The following is a 15,377-nucleotide window of genomic DNA, read 5'->3' on the forward strand; positions in this document are numbered from 1 at the left end:
TACTGCCAGATCTGATCTATGAGTCACAGAGAATGCTCTTGTAACGTCTCTATTTTATTTTATTTATTTATTTAATTTACACCCTGCCCTCCCTTCCAGTAGGAGCCCAGGGTGGCAAACAAAAACACTAAAAACACTCTGAAATATCATAAAAACAGACTTTAAAATATAGTTAATTTTTTTTACAAAAAAATATTAAAACAAAACATCTTTAAAAACATATTTTTTAAAAAACTTTAAAAACCTCTTAAGAAGCAATTCCAACGCAGACGCACACTGGGATAAGGTCTTTACTTAAAAGGCTTGTTGAAAGAGGAAGCTTTTCAGAGGGCACTGAAAAGATGACTGAGATGGTGGCTATCTAATATTTAAGGAGAGAGTATTCCAAATGGTAGGTGCTGATACCATGATCAGATGGTATCTGCAGGAGGAGAGTGTAGTGATCAACTGGGTATATAAAGGGTAATACAATCTTTCAGGTATCCTGGTCCCAAGCTGTATAGAGCTTTGTAAACTAAAACCAGAACTTTGAACTTATCCCAGTAGCTAATAGGCAGCCAGTGCAATTCTTTCAGCAGTGGGGTGACATGTTGGCAATACCCTGCCCCAATGAGCAGTTGTGCCGCTGCATTTTGCACCAGCTGCAGCTTCTGGACTTACCTCCAGGGCAGCCCAACATAGTGTGCATTACAGTAATCCAGCCTGGAGGTTACCAGTACATGAACAACAGTGGTCAGGCTATCCCAGTTCAGAAATGGCCACAGCTGTCTTACCAGCCAATGCTGGTTAAAAGGCACTCCTCGCCACTGAGGTCACGTGGGCGTCTAGCGACAAAGATGCATCCAAGAGCACCACCAGGTGCAACTACCATACTCGGGAACCACCAACCCACAGCGCCTCTGTCTTGCTAGGATTCACTCAGTTTATTGGCCCTCATCCAGCCCACCACCGAGTCCAGGCAGCGGTCCAGGGCTTGCACGGCCTCTCCCAATTCAGATGTTATAGAGAAATAGAGCTGGGTATCATCAGCGTACTGCTGACACCTCGCCCCAATTCTCCTGATGAACCACTCCCAAGGGCTTCATATAGAAGTTAACCAGCACTGGGGACAAGATGGTACCCTGTGGCACCCCACAGCACAACTGCCAGGGGGTTGAAAGACAATCACCAAATGCTATTCTCTGAAAATGAGCCTGGAGGTAGGATTTGAACCACTGTAAAATAGTGCTTCTGATACCTATCTCACCATGTCAGCTCAGAAGAATATCATGGTCAATAGTATCCAAAGCTGCTGAGAGATCAAGTAAGAAAAACAGGGTTGCACTCCCCTCATCCTTCTCCCAATAGAGGCCATCTATCAGGGCGACCAAGGCCAAATCAGTCCCATAACCAAGCTTGAACCCAGATTGGAATGGGTCAAGATAATCTGTTTCATCCAAGAGTACTTGCAATCGCTGCACCACAACCCTCTCAATCACCTTCCCTAAGAAGGGGGAATTTGTGACTGGGTGGTACTTGTCACAAACCAAGGGGTCTAGGGTGGGCTTTTTCAGGAGTGGTGAGATCACCACCTCTTTCAGGGTGGCTGGAATCACTGCCTCCTGCAATGCAGCATTGACCACACCCTGGATCCACTTGGTCAATCCCCCTCGGCAAGCTTTAATAAGACAAGAAGGGCAAGGTTTGAGAGGACATGTTGCTGGCCGCATTGTCACAAGCACCTTGTTCACGTTATCAGGCCGCATCAACTGAAACCAATCCCAAGAAGTTGCAGCAGACGTTGCACTGGACAATTCACTGGGAACTACAGTAGATGTGGATGGGGCATCAAGATTGCTATGGAGGTGAGCAACTTTACCCTCAAAGTGCCTTGCAAACAATTCACAGTGGGCCTCCAAAGGGTCTAAAACTCCATTTCCTGGAGTTGATGTCAACAGATCCCTGATAATACGGAAAAGCTCCAGTGGATGGCTATTTGAGGATGTGATGATGGCAGAGAAGTGAGCCTTCTTCGCTGCCCTCACCACCACACAGTAGGCACGGTTATGACATTTTACTTGTGTCCGATCAGCCTCACAGTGCATCTTTCTCCACTTGTGCTCTAGCTGTCGTCCAGTCTATTTCATTGCCCTTAGCTCACTGGTGTACCAGGGTGCAAACCGGGCTCCACAATGCTGGAGAGGGCGCTCAGGGACAACCGTGTTAAGAGTCTGATGCACCTCACTTTTCCAAAGTGTGACAAGGGCTTCAACAGGGTCACCTATCTACTGGGAACTCCCCCAGGGCATTCAGGAATCCAGTGGATTCCATTAGTCTGCTGGGTAGACCATCTTAAATTGTCCATTACCCCTGCAGGGGAGGTTCAGAGCCATAAGTCTAAACTTCACCAGGAAGTAGGCAGAAGCCTGTATATTTACAGGCTATTCAAAGGTTAATTTTCCTTGCTCTAAACCAAGTAGATCCCAGCTTTGAAAATGACGTGACAGCTTTGTGTTGTTTGGCTCTAAGGTCATTACAATATCAGTTTTGCCAGATGCAGCTCAATGCACCACCAGGAGTCAAAGCAAATTATTTTTATCTCTAGTGCCAGAGGTTAAGCTAATCCATTCAGAGTTGAAATTGCTTTATACATGAAAATACCAGCAAGGACACAGTCATGAGGACTCATAATCTCAATCCAGGTCAGTTTATTTTATTATTTTACTCAGCAAAACTGGTATGGGGGAAAAAAAAGATCAGATGTTTATACGGATGGCTCCTGCTGCTGATTTACATCCAATACATTCAGAAGTGAAATATTTAGAAAGTGTTGTTTTAAAAATATTTACTGGAAAATGGCACCCAGTAGGATTACTTTGTACTGGATCAGTGGAAATGAATTTACAGCACATTCTCAGATCGCTGAACATAAGACCTGAGGTACCTTGCTAGGGTGTCTCAAATCACGTGGACAAACTTGTGATTCTTCAGAGTCATATGTTTGACCCTGATTTTACAAGCTCTGTGGAGCTGCTTCAGATGGGCAGATGGAAAGTATTTCTTTGTAGGAAAAAAATGTAGAAACTGTGCATAGATCATCCCATGATAGGTCACGCTGAAAGAAGTTAAAAAAACACCTCAATACAAGCACAGCCACCAATGGTAAGCCCTCATGAACTACTTTTAAATTTCACTGCTACCCCTAAAATTGCCATCACACACACACACACAGGCAAAATTATAATGGAGCTATTGCTACCCAGCTAATAGTTATGTCAAAAGCTTGGAGCTAACTGCTGTCACAAAGGAAGAGGCCTCATGGAGGAGGCAAGTATACAGCATCCCTTGAATCTCATTTGATACCTACCATTTTTCTAGCAGAATCTTCCCTCATCCTTAGGGCTTCCCATGATGGCTTTCTACACCTCTGCCACACCTCTACACAATGTTTTATGTAATTATTGCTCTCAGCGTTTGTCCTCTGGGGAAGGGCGAATGAAGTTTATTTATTTATTTTTATTTATTATTTGATTTATATCCCGCCCTTCCTCTCAGTAGGAGCCTAGGGCAGCAAACAAAAGCACTAAAAACACTTTAAAAATAATAAAAACAGACTTTAAAATATATTAAAAGAAAACATCTTTAAAAACATTTTTTAAAGCTTTAAAACATTTTTTTTAAAAGAAAAGGTTTAAAAACATATTAAAAAGCAATTCCAACCCAGACACAGACTGAGATAAGGGCTCAACTTAAAAGGCTTGTTAAAAGAACAAGTTCCTTATCACTTCAGGGTACAGTTTTCCCTGGTTGAGTAAGCCCCATTGAATACATTGGGACTTGCTTCTGAGTAAACAAACATAGGATTGCACTATAAATATCTTTACAGGTTGTGTAAATAATAAACATATTTGATGCTAGTCCATGTCATCAGTACTGAGCTATGCGGTACCAAATGGCCTGTCAGTATAAGGCAGATTCCTCTGTTCCTAAAAGAGAGAAGAGACTCAAGGGCCACAGTGACTCCAAAATTTATTATGTATTTTATTTCCAACAGTTATATACTACTTTATTGTAAAAAAAATATCAAAGCAGTTTATTAAAACAATAAAATTCTTGGCAAAAACAGTTAAAGACATGTATTTAAAAACATTCAAAATAATAAAACCAACAATGAGTTAAAAACAGATTTAAAAACACAATAACTTTTACATGCCTGGATAGGTGCTGAAAAGAGGCGTCTGCCTAATGTCAATAGGCAAGGAGTTCCAAAGCATAGGTGTTGCCACTTTGTTGTTGTTGTTATGTGCCTTTGTGTTGATTTTGGCTTATGGTGACCCTATGAAGCAGTGACCTCCAATACAATCTGTCATGAACCACCCTGCTCAGATCTTGTAAGTTCAGGTCTGTGGCTTCCTTTATGGAATCAATCCATCTCTTGTTTGGCATTCCTCTTTTACTACTCCCTTCTGTTTTTCTGTATTGTCTTTTCTAGTGAATCATGTCTTCTCATTATGTGTCCAAAGTATGATATGTGTCCAAAGTCAGAGGAATGCAATGATAAACCACCTCTGAATACCTCTTACCACAAAAACCCTATGAGCAGAGTATCAAAAATGCTGCCACTTTACAGGACTGGTTTCTTACAGGAGCAGAACAAGTACTATGTGGCACCCATAACATGGAAAGCACAGCTTGAACTTGGCCTGGTAGCAAATCAGCAACCAATAGAGATTTCAGAGCAGAGGTATTATGTGCTGACAGGATCTCACTCATGTCAGAAATCATGCCACAGCATTCTGCATTAACTGACTAGCTGCCAGGATTTTTTTAGTTTTGGTTTTCTGTTATGAATCCTGACTGGTTGTGGGATGCTGAGTTGTCTGCCTCACTCGTAGAAATCTTGTTGTAGTTGGTATGGTATTGCATTTAGGAAAGCATCACTGTCTTTTGTTTTTCATTTTCTGTTTGCATTTCATTTACCTTTAACCTCACTCCCTTACATCTATAGAAGCAACAGCAGTGGTTGCATGTGCTCAGCTCAACCCCCTAAAACCCACTGATGATGCACCTTGTCGGTTGCATGGCAGTTTGTTTCTTGCCCAATAGTGGTAAAAGAGAATTCACATATTTGAAAGTGTGGCTGCAGTTGTTGTTCCCAAGCTGCTGCTTGTGAAGGTAGACCAAACCATGTGTGTTTTCTCTCTGTCAATTATTACTCACTGGAATTGGGTTGGCTGTCAAAGTGAGTTTATAGCAGCCCACAGGGTAGACAGAAAGGGTAGAGAATCTTCTTATTCATTTCTCAGACCTCTTTCTGAAGTGAAGGGTCAAATCTGTAAAGAAGTTTGGAGCAGCCACGTTAAAAGATAAGGGCAGGGCATTCCAGGCAGGGGGTTGCCAACCCTGCTTGGATATAGATGTCTTTGCAGAGGATTCCTAGTCAAGCTTTACCAACAGCACAATCCAAACTATATCTACTCAGAAGTAAGTCCTGTTGAATTCTATGGGGATTAGTCCCTTAGTAAGTGTGTTTAGAATTGAAGCCTTCAGGGGCATCCATCTTTACTCCAAAATGCTCCCATCTAATATCTCCACAACACTAGGCTCCTTTCTTCCTACAGTGGCCTTCTGGTGACTGGCCTGGCCTGAAGGCACTTAAATCCTTCTTGCCGAAAGCAAGTAGGCTAGATTAAATGTTCCCTACCCAGGCTCCATCTTTTACCTAAAATGTCTAGCTTAATTTCCAATCAGATTTTTTTTTTAATTGTATGCTCCAAGCAACTGTGATTGATGCTTAATGTATCATGCTTAATTACATCACTCGGGCCCGCCCCGTGATATCACTCGGGCCCGCCCCTAAAATCTCAGGTTTTGGGATGCTTCTGACCCGGCAACCCTATTATGCAGCCAGGCTGGAGTTTTACTTGGCAGCAAGTAAAACTTGCACTAAAGAGTCTAAGAAGAACTTGGCATTACAGAGTCAGAGAAGCGTGCTGTGTTACTCAGTGTCTGTGGGGCAGATGCCTTTGACTAGCACCAGCAGAACTTGCTAATACATCTTATGAGAATATCCTAAATGCTTTACACAAACATTTCTCTCCAAAACTGTCTGAAATAGCACAACGTAATTTTTTCTACAAAAGTAATTAGGGCCCAACAGAGAGTGTGTCACTGTATGTTGCTGAACTTAGACGCATGGCAAAACACTGCAACTTCCCCAACCTTGAGGAGATGATGTGTGGTCGCCTGGTCTGTGGGTTGCATGATGAGGGCCTGCAAAAGTGTCTGTTTGCTAAAGGTCAGCTCACGTTCAAGACTGCACTAGAGGAAGCTCTGGCTACTGAAGCAGCAGCACCCAGCATCCAAGAAGAATAGGTGCTGCAGGACCTCTGAGATCCCGACAAGATTCTGCAGTGAAATGTAAGAGCTGTGGGGGATCCCATGAACATCGTGCCTGTTGTTTCAGAGGTGCACAGAGCCGGTATTGTCAAAAAGTTGGGCACATTGAGTGAGTGTGCCAAGCCAAAGCGGAAGCAGCCGCCCCCAGGAGTGTAGTGGTAGTGAAAACACTGTCAAGGACACAAAGCAGTTCCGCAAACACTGTACAGAAGTCTTCTACATATGACAAAGCAGAGGAGGTGATTAACCACATCCGACCAGGGTTGCAGTACTCTGCCAATGTGAAGAAGGTGAAGGTGACAGTCACCACCCAGGGTACTCCATGCACCATGGAAGTTGATTCTGGCTCAGGATACACTATCATCTCATTGGAAACTTACCTGAAAATATTTCCTTGTGGGGGACCACAAATTGTTTCTTTTCACTCCAAACTTACAGATTACCTGGAAAATCTAGTTCCAATACAAGACATCTGTAAAATTGAGGTGCATTACCAAACTTTCCATGGGACTTTACAGTTATTGGTTGCTCAAGGGCATCACACCAGTCTCCTTGGCTTAGACTGGTTTGAGCCCTTGGGCATTGCTCTCACAGGGGTCTACCAGGTTGGTGAATCATTATGGGATAGCATTCTAAATTATTTCAAAGCTGTTTTTGATAAAGGTCTTGGGGAATATAAGGGGACTCCTATTTCGTTCTTGGATCCTACTGTGGCCCCTATCCGTATGAAACCCCATTGTGTTCCGTTTGCACTGCGAGCAAAGATTGATGCTGTACTTGATCGCCTTATAGAGCAAGGTATCTTGCAGCTAGTGACACACCCTACATGGGAGACACCATTGTCACTCTATTGAAGTCCAATGGCGACATCCGCATTTGTGGTGACTACAAGTGTACTATCAATAACGCCCTGCATCAGCATCCATATCCAGTCCCAGCGGTGAGTCATCTTTTGGCATCACTTTCACAGGGAAAAGTTTTTGCAAAGTTTGACCTGGACCAGGCCTATCAGCAACTGTCTGTGGATGATGCTACTGCTGATGCTCAGACTATCACCACTCATCGTGGAGCATTCAGGGTAAAATGCCTCCAGTTTGGTGTTTCTGTGGCCCCTGGAATTTTTCAGAGCTTAATGGAGGACATTCTTAAAGGAATACCAGGTGCCATGCCATATTTTGATGATGTCTTGGTTGCTGGCAAATCCATTGCGGAACTTGCAACACGAGTACGGGATGTCCTGCACTGTTTTGCTGTTTCTGGTCTCTGGGTAAAGCACGAGGAATGTGTATTTGGAAATTAAAGTGGCAGCAAGACTCAGCTGCATGATGCTACCCAATGTGCTGGGCCAAATTGTTTTTAATAAGGAGGGGTCCAGAATGGGTGTCAGCAGCAGGCCTGCCCAGTGCGCTGGGGCCACAGCAGCTGCTCAAGGATTCCAGGTGCTGATGCTGGCCTTGACCATGCAGTGATGCCTTCCATATCACACAAATTTCAGAATGCAACAATGAGCCCTTAGGGCTGTTTTTCATTGGATTTTCATGGTACTGTGCAGCAAGTATGATGAAGGATGGACAACTGTTTTAGATATAGAACTTATTTAGTAACAAAGTTAGCAGGGCGTATTGCAGCAAGAAATAAAACAAACTAATTTTCCCTCTTCCTAGTATTAGCATGTTGGACAACTTATATTATTTTTAATTGTTGCTTCTCTCTGTGTGTGTTTTTTTGGGGCCAATCCCCCTCCTAATTTCCTCTACAGCAGGGGTGGGGAACCTGTGGTCCTTCAGATGTTGTTGGACTCCAGCTGCCATCATCCCTGACCATTGGCCATGCTGGCTGGATCTGATGAGGGCTGCAGTCCAGCCACAGGTTGCTCACTCCTGCTCTACTAGATGTAATGTACAGTAATCTGTAAATGCAGAAGAATCTGCAAAACATTTTGTGGCAAGCACTCCTAAGGGGAGATTTATCACTTTCAGTTCTCTGTTTCTCATTTTTTCCAGTTTTAAGTTCAGTTCACCCACTTCTACATCAGTTAGCAGACCTAAGGCCCTGTGAAAACTGATGCATACTTTTCCTAATATACAAAATTTTGGCAAGCAATTTTCTTTATTTTTTTGTCTGTTATTATCACAAATATAAGCATTTATGACCTTATTTGTACACATTTTTTTCCATTGGAGAACTACATCTCAAATTTGGGTAGGTTCAAATTTTGAAGGATAGCTGAATTATGGCTCACATGTCGCTTTGGAAAGTGTGAAATAGGCAGTTTTTTTTAAATTACAAAGCGAACATAATTAATTTCTCCTGTATCCCTACTCCTCAGTCACTTGATTAACCATATGGTTATAATTGCACTAGCCAATCTCTCTATTATATCACACTGAGAGCTCTCGAGAGAATTGTCTCTCTTAAATATATTAATTTTCAGCTTAATGAAGAGCCAAGGCTCCACAGTTTAAACAGGGAAGGCTGCTAGATGGTACAATTGATTGGTAACACTTGAAAAATAATTTCATTAGTATTTTTCTATTATTAACAGGGGGAAAAATCTTTGTTAAATACTGCTTATGCCTACCTTCACCAACCTGGTATCTTCCAGATGATTTGGACTACAGTCCCAGCCAGCACAGTTCAAAGCATCAGGAGGGCACTAGGTTGGCGTAGGCTGGTTAACTTCAACAGTTCTCATCCTAAAACAACATTCGCTTGCTCTCGCTCGCTTTCCATTTCATGATGATCTTGTGTATGGAATGACAAATAAGATTTGTTTCTCCTCATCTGATTCACTACTCATTTCATGAACTCTATCTAAACCCTCTTGAAACATGAATTCATTTGTTACTGCAGTGTAGAACTGGAGGAGTTTGGTGAGTTGCTTCAGCTCATGGAGTTCAGAAGCTAAACATACAAGCCCATATCTAGCTCTAGACATGCATGAACAACCTCTACTGTTTATTAGAATACTTGTATCCCCTGTCATAGCCCCCAAAGCAACTTACAAAAGAGTCTTGTCATGAAACATGCAAGTCTAGTAGCGGGCAGAGAAATATTGTGGTGTCTATATGGCACCAGGATTGTTCAGGTAGCATCTCCGGCTTTTGTTCTTGCTCTTCTTTCCTGATGTCATCCTCCAGTCACTGCTTATTAGATAGTTGCTTACATTGAGGACCCCTCTGATGCATGAGAGTGGGGCTGAGCAGCTGGGAGAGCCTTTCCTGACCTTTGGGTCCCTAGATGTTGTTGGACTACAACTCCCATCAGTCCCAGACAACTTGGCCAATGGTCAGGAATGATGGGAACTGTAGTCCAGCAACATCTGGCTACCCAAAGGTTGGGAAAGCCTGACCTGCAACATGCTCAGCCAGTGGAGGTTTCTTACTAACAAGCAGTTCAGACGATGGCACAGACTGTCAGCTTCCTCTTCCTTAGTCTCAGTGTTGCCATTGTAGAACGCGGCAGGAAGGAGGATGAAGACAAAACTAGGGCATCATCTGCACTATTCATTTAAATCAGTGTCATGCCACTTAAAAATGACCGCTTCCTCCAAAGAATCCTGGGAACTGTAGTTTGTTAAGGGTGCTGAGCATTGTTAGGTGACCCCTATTCCCCTCAAAGAGCAATACTTTCCAGCTTGATTTAACAATCAATCCCTCTCCCCAGGCAACTCTGGGAATTGTAGCTCTCCGAGAGGAATAGAGTTCTTCTAACAGCTCTCAACACCCTTAACAAACTATAGTTCCCAAGATTCTTGGGGGGAAGCCATGGCTGTTTATAGTGGTATGACACTGCTTCAAATGTATAGTGCAGATGAGGTCTCGGATTAGTTGGCTCTGCCTGTCATTGGCTCTTGTACTACCTCCTGTTGACCTCCCTGCCTTCTGCCCTACAAGTCCTAATGGGCACCAGTCACCACTGGGGAGGCAAGTCTTTCCTTGCTGGCAGGACAGTTGCCAGGCAGCAGCCACTACAAAAGTCCTCTGAAACAAGGAAGTGGGGCTGAGTCACTGGAACTCACTCATCCTATGGTAGAGCCAAGCTTTCCTTTGTTGGCACTTGCCAGGCACTGCTCCAACTGAGGTCTTCTGAGGCCATGTTCCAGGTGGCTGGTGGCCCCAGATGATGGGTGAAGATGCATATTTGTATCAGCATTGCCAAACTGATGAGAAGGAGCACTCTTATCCATACTAAATGTAGATAGGCATTTGGATGAACAAGCTAGTCAGGGTTTAAAAATGGAGCACCATGCACAATTAAGCTATTGCTCTCTTCCTCCCATCCCCAGAACATCTGCTTCTTTAAAAAAGGAGAATATGTGCATATGTATTTCTGTATTTTTTAATTTTTTTAAAAAAGGTCTCTGCACCTTTAAATAAATGAGGAACAGTACACACTGGGCCTGCAGTTAATATGCAGGAAACTATTTGGGATCTTTCCATTATCAAAAAGGAATGTCAATGCAGTCATGTACACAACTGCATGCTGAAAAATCAAAACAAAAGCTTGCTCATTGTTTTCATGTGCATGGCCAGCCACATGCATGGCTTAACTGGAAATGAAAAACCTAATGTAAATGAAAAAAGAACAGAATAGAAATTCATGTCAAAAGCAAATTGTGCACATGCTATTTCCAGGATTAACTATTGAATTTCCCCATGTGAAAATCAGAAGATGAGCGGCATAGCACTGAAAAATTGCAAAACAGAACTGTTCACCATAGATTTAAAAGAACTACAACAGAAGAAGAAACAACAGGGATCCAACAAACAAGAAAAATCAGAAGTATTGTTATATAGACAATGAAGTATCTTGAATTTCCAGTGTGATTTGAACACCTTTCTTATGGGAAAAGCTGGTTTTCAAATAAATATGGTGGTTGGAATTGATCACCATTTTGACAGTATACAGTCTGGTATCTTGTGAAGATCCATTTAATGTACAGAGTTGCTTGGCCCTCTGTCTGCATTTTTGTTTGTTCTGCTCCATGTGCCCTGACACAGATCCTGCAAGACATAATTAATCAATTAGTCAAAATGAGTCCAGCAGTAATAGATGGAGGGGAGTACTCTATATTCACCAACAGAGGTGGATGTGCTGCCTTCTCTGGTGCATGGTGGGAACTTCCCAGAGTATTACTGGTAACAGTTCTGAGAATGTTTTATTCATCAGCCCTTCATTTTGTTCTCCCTGGCCTTTAGGAATTTATTGCGTGGTTGTGAAAGTGTCTCATCACCAAACCTCCCATCGCAAAAGTCTCCTCTTCTCTACTCCTAGTCCTGTAGATATCAGAGTGATGTAGCTCCCTACTGCACATCTTGATATGTGAGATCTGTGTTCCTTGGTTGATAAGGTTTATAAATCGATGTGCTGTGATTGCCTATAGAGTTGGTTTGAATCCTGTTCTCTATGAGGGTGGAAAGAGAAGAAGGGGCAGTCATCTTGGATTCTCCATGGTTTCAAATGGGAGTATTTTAAGTTATCCTAGCTCTTTTGCAAGAGTAAAGTTATACCACCACTGGGTGTGGAACAGAGAAAGCTGCATTAGCATAAAGCACCCGAGGAGCTATAACGCAAGGACTGAGCAAGTGATATCCATAAGATTAAATGGGAAACCTATTAACACAACCATCATTCAAGTCTATGCTCCAACGGCAAACACAGAAGAAGAGGAATTGGAGAGATTTTATGCAGAAGTACAGGAAGAAAGTGATCACACACCAGAACAAGGTGTTCTGATAATCATGGGGGACTGGAATGCAAAAGTAGAGAACAGAGAAGAACTAGGAATTGTGGGAAATGTGGCTTAGGAGATACAAATGAAGCAGGAGAGAGACTTATTGAATTCTGTGAAGCCAATAATTTGTTTCTTGCAAACACATTTTTGAGCAACCAAAAAACCATCACCAAATGGTCAATAAAGGAATTAAATTGATTATATAATTGGTAGCAGAAGATGGAGAAGTTTCATACTTTCTGCAAAAACAAGACTAGGAGCAGACTGTGGTACAGATCATGAACTGGTAATATAAAAAATCAGAGTAAAGCTAAAGAACAACAACAAAGCAATCAAAATGCCAAAATACAATTTAAATAACATCCCAGAAGAATATAAAGATCAAATAAGGAACAGATTTGAGGCTTTAAACTTAGTTGATAGAGAACCAGAAGAACTATGGATTGAAGTTAGAGACTTATTATGAGGGAATAATGCCTCTAATTAAAAAGAAAGACCTCAATGGATGACTGACAAAACTCTTAAAATGGTTAAAGACAGAAGGAAAGAAAAGCAAAAGAAGACAGAAACACGGTTAGAGCCATGAATGCAATAATGCATCAACTAGTATGTAGGGACAAAGAAAACTATTACAATAGTTATTGTATAGAAATAGAAGAGGACAACAAAAAAGGTAGAACAAGAGCCCTATTCCAAAAGACTAGAGAAGTTAAAGGGAAATTTAATCCAAGAGTAGAGATGTTGGATAATTCAACAGGGAAACACACTGACTGACCGAGATGAAATAAAAGGAAGATGGAAGCAATACACTGAAGAACTCTATAAAAGAGATGCAAGGACCACAGATCCTCATTCACAGAGGAACCATATGAAGAAGAACCAGAAATTTTAGAATGTAAGGTGAAAGCTGCTCTTAAATACTTGAAAGAAACAAATCACCAGGAACAGATGGCATACCAATAGTGTTGCTACAAGTTACTGAGACTGAATCTGTCCAAAGTTTGACAAAAAATTGTCAACAAATATGGGAAAGAAAACAATGGCCCACAGACTGGAAGCATTCAATACATATCCCAATTCCAAAGAAAGGGGATCCAGGGAATGCAGTAATTATTAATATCCCATGCAAGTAAAGTAATGCTTAAGATTCTACAACAAAGGCTCTTACCATATATAGAGCGAGAAATGCCAAATGTCAAAGCTGGATTTAGAAAAGGAATAGGTTCCAGAGATCATATTGCTATTGGAAGTCGCTGATTCATAGGGTCACCATAAGTTGTAATTGACATGAAGGCATATAAGAACAACAAGAAGCCAGAACAACAACAAAGTGGACCATTTCAAGACCAAGTCTGAATCCTAGCAAGATGGAGGCGCTGTGGGTTAATGGTTCCCAGGTTTGGATAATCGGTCAGTTGCCTGCTTTGGATGGGGTCGTATTCCCTTAATATCAACAGCCAGGAAATACCTGTGTAAATTAAAAGATCTTTCATTGGCTGCCAAAGCACCCCATTATTGGTGGTCTCCCGATCTCTATATGGTGCTCCATCCACAAATTGGGTACCACTACTTGAAAACTGGGATGCTTCTGTCATGATCAAGCCTTTCGACCAGCCTTCTCCAATCTGGCTGGGGCCCTCTAGATATTTTGGACTGCACCTCACGTCAGAGTTGTAGGCTGGCCTGGCTGGGGCTGGTAAGAGTTGTAGTCCAAAATATCTGGCGAGTACTAGCCAGGATGGAGAAAGCTGGGATCAAAAGGCTTGCAGCCATGATCATGACAGAAACATTGGGACATCTCATTTTCCAAGTTTAGATTGTTGGACTCTTTGAAAAGGTCTCAAAGGACTGTTTTTACCATACATCCTTGGGGCCTTTAAAGATGAATCTTTTTGCTTGCTGAGAGCTTTTTCCACTGTAAGTTCAGTGCTCAATAAATAAAGAGTTTTAATTGGAATTGGATTAATCATATTTGCCGTGGGCTTTTTCAGCTGCTGCTAGAATGATCTAGGCATTACATATAAGCTTGGGCTCACAAAAACATTTTAGGATATACTTGGAAATAAGTCAAAATACATTTTCCTCATTTACATCTGTGTTAGAAGTTGAGATGAGAAAATGGCTTTCTGCCATTGCCATAATGTTCACATTGGTAAATCCTTTGGTCCCTGTGACAGCCCAGACTTAAGCCTCCACCAAGAGAGGGACCAAGGCAAGCAAACTAGGCAGACCAACCCTCTTTCTTCTTAACTTCACTGCTGCTACCAAGTAGATGTCTCTATTTTTCTATGCTCCTTTTTGCTATGGTGCCCATCTGTGCTCTCTAGCACTTCCTAACAATTCAGCTCTCAAAGCATTTTGACCCCTTTTCTCTCTTGCAGTTCTTCAACTCCTGCCCTTCAGGTTTTTGACTCTACAGCATTCTGACTTTTCAGCTCTTTCAAATAACTACCCTACTCAAATAACTACTTCCAAGTCAACTTACGTACAATATTTTCATTTCCTCTCCCCACCTTTATTGAACTGGAAAGAGAGTAGACTCCTCTGGTGGTATTCAGTGCTAGTCCTACTCAGAGTAGACCCAGTGAAGTTGATATACATAACTAACTTAGATTAATTAAATTCAGTGGGTCTGCTCTGAGTAGGACTTAGTGTCATGGCCCCGTCAGAGGACTCCTCAGATGAGGACGACTTGGGAGTAACAGCAGCAGACCCAGGAGCAGCAGACTCAGAAGGAGACACGGAGGAGCCTCCTGAGAATCCAGCTCCTTCTCCCCCTCAGCTGCAGAGCCCCCCAGATACAGCAGAGGCCCTGCAGCCAGACACAGACAGTGCACAGGATACTCCCCCCTCACCTGCAGAACGTAGACAGCAGAAGGTCAGGCAGAAGAGGGGCAGGCCTGTCTCCTTAAGGCCCAAACGCTGAGGGCTCACACCTGCTGTCAACCCTGCTCTTTATAAGGCACACCTTGGCTGCAGCTTGTTGCTGACTGCAATGTCAGGCGGGGCTTGTGTGTTCCTAGTTTCCTTGCAACCTCTTTTGGACTGACCCCTTGGCACTTGATCCCGGACCTCTACTGACCTCGCTTCTGGACTCCTGACTCGGCAAGTACGCTTCGGACAAGCCTGGCCCTTATCAGCTCCCCTCCTCCTAGACCTGGCAGATTTATGACCAGACTGCCGGCTAAGGACTTTGCTTCCCTGCCAACCACCCAGGAATTCCAGCCCCCACCGGCACTGCTGACGCAGTGTAGAGCTGACA

The 15,377-nt window shown here is 42.7% G+C and overlaps 1 long non-coding RNA gene across 1 annotated transcript; it reads right to left on the reverse strand.

Annotated features, from left to right (window-relative positions):
• Nucleotides 1-10,705: 10,705 nt before the first annotated feature.
• LOC133384491 (uncharacterized) lies at nucleotides 10,706-15,042 on the reverse strand. The gene is made up of 2 exons (XR_009762582.1): nucleotides 14,971-15,042; nucleotides 10,706-11,384 (listed from the first exon to the last, which is right to left on the reverse strand). It is a non-coding gene; the product is annotated as an uncharacterized LOC133384491 (long non-coding RNA).
• Between the last annotated feature and the right edge of the window lie 335 nt (nucleotides 15,043-15,377).

This window comes from Rhineura floridana, chromosome 4 (genome assembly GCF_030035675.1).
Source record: "Rhineura floridana isolate rRhiFlo1 chromosome 4, rRhiFlo1.hap2, whole genome shotgun sequence".
NCBI classification, from domain to species: Eukaryota; Metazoa; Chordata; class Lepidosauria; order Squamata; family Rhineuridae; genus Rhineura; species Rhineura floridana.